We start from the raw sequence: 8517 nt of genomic DNA, 5'->3' as shown, positions 1-8517 counted from the left end.
AAACGAAAGATGGAAAACGGGGTATGAAAGTACTCACCTCGATTGACGAATCAAGAAATAATAAATGACCGAAATATAGAAAGCTTGCGAACGAAACGAACGAATCCGACTTGAAAGCTAATTGAAAATGAATAAATAATATATTAATGAACTTGAACTTTAGTTGAAACTACTTTTGAAACATTGAACGAGAAGGTTCGGCTGTTAATCAGGTTACCGGTTAATTTGTTAACGATTAGGGACTCGTACTTACTTGATAATTTAAAATAAAATAATATTATTTTCTTGGGCTTTTAAATAACTAAACCAATATTAAATAGAAACAAGACGGGTTTAAATCAAGAGTTCGATTTTTATAAAAAAATTGAATAGATAATAAAGATTGTAATGATGTTATTAATGATAAAGATAGTAATGATAATAATAATTTTAAAACATGTTATATATATATATATATATATATATATATATATGAAGAGGATGATAATAATACATAATAATACTACCAATTGAGAATTATTGTTAAAACTAATAATAGTAGTAGTAATAATAAATATAATAATTATTACTTTTTTTGTTGAATACATTATTAATAGATTTATAAATTTTAATAATAATAATAATAATAATAATAATAATAATAATTATTATTATTATTATTATAATTATATGTGTCATATTAATAATAACTAATACTTATAACATTTTAATAATAGTAGTATTAGTGATAAAAATGTAACTCGAGTGACGGCGACGTTAAATGGCAACTAATCCCGACATGGGTTTCGGTTCAATAAACAAGTGGATAATATCAACAATAATAGAATTTGATAATATTGCTTAATATCATAATAATAATCTATTAATTATGAAAATAATGATAATAATAAGAAGAAGAAAAATAAAAATTGTTTTGTTAATGATAATAATAACAATAATAATAATACTAATAATATTTTTTTATGTAGTGATATTAGTACTAATAGTAACAATAATTTGTTAAGTATACAAATAATACCAAAACCGGCCTAGGATGAGACTCGAACTCGTGACCACTAGTTCAACAACTAACGTACAAACCAACTGAACCAAGATAACAATTGTTAATTACCCATAAGGAATTAATATATACATTACCAAGCTGTTTATCTTTTCCCCAATTCAAACCAACTCCATACCCATCCAACCCGTTTCAAAGAATATAACCGATAAATAAAACCGATTATTAACAATTTAAATCTGATAATCGATATATGAAAACTGTGGCTCTACACCGGGAAGAACCCGAGCCGAAGCCGCCGGAGACGAAGGACAGAAGCGGAGGGAGAGAGAGAGATAGAGAGAGAGAGAGACGGAGAGAGAGAGAGAGTGAGAGACGGAGAGGCAGAGCATGGGGCCGTCGCTCCGGCGGCCAGAGACGACTACCGGAAAGCCGAGGGAGGGAGAAGGGAGAGTGGCGGTGTCGCCGGTGTCAAAGAAAAGGGATGAGGGTGGCCGAAATCACCGGTCGCCGGAAAACGGAGCCGGAAAAACGAAATAGAAGGAGAGAGGCGACTGTGTTTTTTTTTAAATGGGTTTGGGTTAGGGTTTGTGTGTGTGTGTATATATATATATATGGGTGAGATCTAGAGAGAACTCTTCTAAATGAGAGAACTAGATAACTTCCTTATATCCATTGATTTCACTTAATTAAAAGTGAAAATAAAGGGAAAAATACGTATTATATGAAAAAGGGCAAATTAGGTATTAAAGTATATCACATTCTCTGCTCACAAATATCGCATTCTCTCTATCCAGATCTCACACCATCGTCCAGTCCAAAAACCTAGGGTTTCTTCATATTCGCTGCAAAAATTCGTCCGATTCAACGCGAAAATCAGCCGATTACACCAAAGAACACCATCAGGTAAAATCGTCTATGCAAGTTATCATCACACTCTCGTTCGTATTACAACGAATCAACTAAAATAAGTAGCCGGTTCCATGTTTTTGTGCTTTATTTTTTGTAAATCGAGTAATATTCTATTGATATTAGCTCGTATATGTCTGATTGCACACATGTAGTACACGAATTATTGGTATATTACACATAACCGAAGAAACATATGTTATTGTTGTGCGTTTCGGTTGTAAATTAAACGTTAATGTGTGTATACCAGTTCACATATGCAATATTACCTGAGTTTGTGTTTTATTTTGTAAATCGAGTAACACTCTGTTGTTATTAACTCGTATATGTTTGATTGCACATATGTAGTACACGAATTATTGGTATATTACACATAACCGAAGCAACATATGTTATTGTTGTGCGTTTCGGTTGTAAATTAAACGTTAATGTGTGTATACCAGTTCACATATGCAATATTACCTGAGTTTGTGTTTTATTTTGTAAATGGAGTAACACTCTGTTGTTATTAACTCGTATATGTCTGATTGCACATATGTAGTACACGAATTATTGGTATATTACACATAACCGAAGCAACATATGTTATTATTGTGCGTTTCGGTTGTAAATTAAACGTTAATGAGTGTATACCAGTTCACATATGCAATATTGCCTGAGTTTTTTTATTCTTCCAATCGATCATCTGTTTCGTCCAATAATTAAAGCAAAAAACGATGAATACTATCAGGTAAGCAATAATACTAGTCAATTTCATACATTATCTACATTAATTGGGCGCATTAAACTAAAATCGCGTTCAACCGTCTCTGTTTTTCCTTTTTCTTGTTAATCGAAGATCAATAGTGTCGATTAGTTATATAATACGTGTTGATTAGGCATATATTGCGTCTATTATGAATGATTTGTGTATATACTGTAGATTAGGTGTGTTATAGGTGCCGATTAGGTGTACAATGCGTCAAATCTGAACAGTTCGTATGTGCAGTGTCGATTAGATGTCCATAACCAGTTATGAGAACCCATTATTTACATAATGAATAGAATATTACATAGATATAATACATGAATGTTGTATTTCACTGTAGAATTGTTAATTATAGTGCACATATGTATTGTTGAAAATAGTAATGGTAATGTTATTTAGCATGTTTCTTTAAACTGCACATGTAAAAATATAATAAGAATACTAGATCGTTTGTGTAGTTCAGTTGTGATGATAATATCCATATGTAATGATAATGTTAAGGTAGTCATGTTAATACATATATGCAATACATATTAAGATACTAATTTTCAGTTTTGATGATAATGTTCGAGTGTTTGTTAGGTATAATACATATACGTAATAAAGATAATAATGTCCAGACTGATAACAAAACAGGGAAAATTACTAGCGACGATAGTGAAGACGTTTCAGAAAAAAATGACGAATATAGGAGTATTGGTAGTATGGTTAGACAAGTTGATACATTTCATACATATAGTATTCTGATTACATACATTTGAATCAATTATATTACATTGGTATGTAGTACATGTGATCACTGAATAACAATTACCTATTTCAGAAATGTTGTTTCAGTTGTCTAATTTGTCCAAATCTGTAGCGAAATCGAACATAAATTATAAGAAAAAAAGTAGGTAAACAACTATTATGTTCAAATTTCATAAATTATGTCATCTTTTAGGCTTACATTAATTATTGATGCATTACATGCATATACAGGTATGGTCCATTACATATATGCATTACATATGTATTACTTGCATTATTGATGCACTACATATGTGCATTACAAATGTATTACACGTTTGCATTACTGATGTATTACACTTATATATGTGGTTATGATGTATTGCACATATGCAGTACCGATGTACTACATATGTGCACTAAACACATAGTACACATATTGTATATGTGAGCAAACATATTAAAACAATTGTTTTATTGAAACAATATGCAAGAAAACGTACGGGCAAGAATGGAAATATGGCATGAAACAAGGCATGAAACAGGGGAGGACAGCAGGCAACAAAGATGTCAATTAAGGTAAAAACATATTTTCTAATCATATTAACAATGCATGTGTGTAATAAATTATTAATACATATTCTCATCATATATGTTTGTTATAATGGCTGTTTTTTTACTAAATCAATAGCTAAAAAATGAAGGGGGGAAATGAAAAAAAAGTGGGGTTTTAATGAGGGAGGGTAAAATTGGAACCACAACAAAGTTGGAGTATCGTTCATCATCAGTCGCACATCATCTATCTACTCATCATTGAATAGGGTTTCTTCAAAATCACCCTTTCAATCTTCTATTTCATCCCGTTGATTGCAAAATCAAGCAAAAAACTCAGAAGAACTAGCAGGTAAACGTTGTTCTTCATTCAATTTACAGTTTATCATTGTCTATTAGGCGTTCTACATGCATCTCGTAGCAATACTTTGTTTTTTTTTAATGAACAACAGCATAACGTGACGAACGTTAATAACAGGATTGTTAATGAAAGTTATAAATGATGTGTATATGTAGCGTCACACATTGATATCAATTTAGGTATCTTACATGATTAGTCGAATATTGCATATATGTAGTACATAATGTATTTTAATGCATATATTTAGTTATATTGCATATGTGTAGTGTTAAACATAAGAATGTTAACGTGAATGTATATATTTTAGTACATATAATGGGTATAGTATTGTGATTGCATACTTTCATATCAATGACCTTACATATAAATTTCACAGGCATGAAAAATAGAAAAAGGTCACAAAAAAATGCAACACACACCACTAGTGGACAAGGAATACAAGCTTGAGGTTATAAATATTTAAAAATAAATAAAAAAGATGTAAATGCAACAATAAATGCACACTCTCTCTCCAATTAATACTACTAATATAACCATAATAAATCTCTCTCTAATTAATATATCTAACTAATTTAATTATAATAATTAAAAAGATAAAAACATTACTTTAGTTTTATTTTTTTTACACATTCTTCATTTTATTCAACATAAATACAATTTATTCATATAATACTATTCTTTATATTAAAAAAATAATTTCCACTCAATTTATTATCATGTTTTTTAACACTAAATATCAAAACATAATATTTTTTTTTTTCAATTAGTATGCCTATAAAAATTATTGTCATAAATAATAATAAAAAATATCATACAAATGTGTCCATTAAATGTAAACAATAAATATACAACCTACACAAAGTTATATAACCTACACTTGTTTTGAGCGATAAAAACGTACAACATACAAAAAGCATACAACTTACATATGGAATTCGACATTAACAATTATATAAACTACACAAAGATACACATATCCTACACATGCGTAGGTTATATGTTTTTCGTACGTAGGTTATATGTTTTTTTATTCTTAGAACAAGTGTAAGTTATATGTTTTTGTGTAGGTTGTATATTTTTCATTGATATTTTATGCAAACATGTGTAACATAGTTTTTTGTATTATTCATCACAATGTAACTATGTGTTGATGGATATTGATATGTTGAGTTTGAAGAAATTGGTTTTGAATAAAAAGAAATTAATATATGAATAAATTGTATTTGTGTAAGATAAAATTTTCGTGTGTAGGTTATATGTTTTTCGTGTGTAGGTTAAATGTTTTCGTGTGCGTGTGTATTTTATTGATGATAAATTTTTTGTGTAGGTTAAATGTTTTTCGTGTGTAGGTTATATGTTGTCTTATTCTTAAAACAAGTGTAGATTATACGTTTTTGTGTAGGCTGTATGTTTTTTGTTGATATCTAATGCAAATACATGTAAAATAGTTTTTTGGTATTATTCATCATAGTGTAAGTATCTGTTGATGGATATTAATATATTGAGTTAGAAGAAATTAGTTTTGGATAAAAGGAAATTTTAATATATGAATAAATTATACTTATGTAGGATAAAAATTTAAGAAACAAAAATTAAGTTATAAAAATAATGAATTCTTAATATTTTCTAATTATAATAATTTAATTAGTTATATTAATTAAACAGATAAGTATTATGGTTTATTAGTTATATTAATTGAAGAAAGAGAATAATTAATATTTTCTTTATTTAGCTTTAAGCATTTAAAACTTAATAGAAAACTAGTGGTCCATATTCATTTATCACATTTCTTGCAATAATATCATTTCTCTCTTGAACCATCCTATATATATATATATATATATATATATATATATTACATATTTTCAAAACAACCCCCTTAAGTTTTAAAGGTTTTTAAAACTTATAACGACTTTACGAAAATCAGTTTGAACCCTTTATGTTTTCTTAACGACACTATAATGTGACAAAAATCGATTTATTGATGATCGAGGTCTATAAATATATTATGTAATTAATAAGGTTTTAAAAATGTTGAGTCGGGTTTACATAATAAAAGTTTACAAAACGAATATAACTCGAGACCCGAAATTGACGAATGTCACATATATGGGTTGTGCATAAGTTATAATTTTATTATTATATCATGGCTTAGACCCCAGTCAAGGGTCTAGCCTAGACCTTGATCATATTTATAAATACAAAGGATATAGTTGAAACGTTTCTTCACAGTTAAGAAAAGTAATAGTTTACATACAAAGGGTATAGTGGAATAGTGTTTCTTCATGAGTAAGAAACATTAGATTTTATATACAAATGTCACAGACAAATAAGGTTTCTTCTTAAAGAAGAAACTTATTATAGATGTTTCTTCATGTAGAATAAACTCAATACATGATTGGCAAATAAAGAGAAAGACTTTAGATTTAAATATTTTATTCAAACAAGTAATCAGTAAAGGTTTAAAGCTATCAAAACTAGACTAAAGGTCTGTAGCCGGATCAAGAGACGATCCGAATATTTATATAAACCTATTTTATTATAGGCTAATCATCATTTATTCACAAAGGTTTTCAAACAAGATCACCACATCATTCAAAATAGACAATCACAAGTGAATACATTAAACCTTTTATAATCAATCATTAAGATAAACTGGTTGTTTATCTTAAACAATCAGTCAAATGTTTATAAGAGATTACATGATCTCTAACATCAAAGATTTAAGGGATTACGTGATCCCTATTATATATAAGATAGAAAATAAAAGCAACTCAGATCAAGCACACATGTGTCTGGATCAAAACATAATTTTGTCTAGTATATCAATCAAGGCTGCGTGCCCGCAGACTAGAAATCATAATAAAAGTTCTCCAATGAGTATCAGTTCTGGGAGAACCGAAATTGTGTATGTATGACAAGTGGTACAAATCCAAGTAATAAGAGACGTTTTTGCTGAGATTGTTCAAGAAAACTATCTTGTCAGTCAAAGATTTATTAAATGTTCTTAGAGTCAACGATTCACCAGCATACCGCTGACGTATTTTTCCCCCACATTTCAGGGAAACATATTTAACACAGATAGCTAGGAATTAGAGTCACTTATGGAGTTAGATGCTCGCAGGGTAGAGATGACTCAAATTTAAATCAATAAAATATTGTAAACAAGGTTTAAACAATTTGTAAAATCAAACACTCGGGTATTTACTATCCGAGAAGCTTTCCAAATAAATTAATATTTTATTATAAATAAAGGCTTTCGCTAAATAACCCGAAACTCTGGTATATTTACAAGCAAGTGCCAACTATTGATCACACGCCTAAGCCCTAAGTCGGGGTGTGACATAAGCTTGGATCGACATCATCGTTAACTTCCACTTTCTCTTGTACCACATCCTTGATTTCTTTATCTTTTGCAACATAGTCGGGATCAGCCATCGTCTTGTTTTCATTCATTAAGATGTTTGTTTCACCAAGCATCTTATCTTTCTCTATCATTAATTCCAAATAACCATGGTATATTATATTGAGATTTACACCATAGTTTTCGTTTAAACCAAACCCCTTTGCTATCTCGGGCCACTTGCCTTCATTTTTTCAACAAACATATCAAGATCGAACAAATCAATCTCAGCACCATTAGGTAATTTCTGTGTGTGTGTGTGGTGGAGGGGGGAGGGGGGTATTCTTTATTAAATTGTTGGAAATGATGCAAGTTAAGAAGTACCTGTCAAAGAAACAACAAAATTACGAGTCAGAAGCCCATCTCTGTTGGCAATTCAGAACAGGACTAGCGATCAACCGGGATTAGTCAAGATTAATCGGATCAGGCTCTAATGTATAATTTTAAGTTTTATCACACACACATTTTTATATGTAATTTTCAGTTTTATACAAACACAAACACATTTTGGCCGGAAATTGGCCGGAATATCACTGGAACCTTATTAGAAAAAGCCGATTAAGTCTGATTAATCCTGAGTTTGGCCGGAGTTAACCACTGGCCGATTAGCCCAAAATTAATCAATGAAGTGGGGACTAGCGATTAATCGGGGATTCATTGTCGTCTAGTCGGGATTTTTGCTATACCTATAATTCAATTTGCAAAGAGTCAAAACTGATAATTAAATTGTATAGCCAAACTAGACATCTCCATTGAACCTGCAGCATAGGATCGACAACCAATACATCAAAATGAAACTAATTTAAGCATTCTTG

Source organism: Bidens hawaiensis, unplaced genomic scaffold (genome assembly GCF_021521415.1).
Source record: "Bidens hawaiensis isolate Kalapana, Puna unplaced genomic scaffold, B.hawaiensis_p1.1 tig00014538_1, whole genome shotgun sequence".
Lineage (NCBI taxonomy): Eukaryota > Viridiplantae > Streptophyta > Magnoliopsida > Asterales > Asteraceae > Bidens > Bidens hawaiensis.
This window is presented reverse-complemented; position numbering follows the sequence as displayed.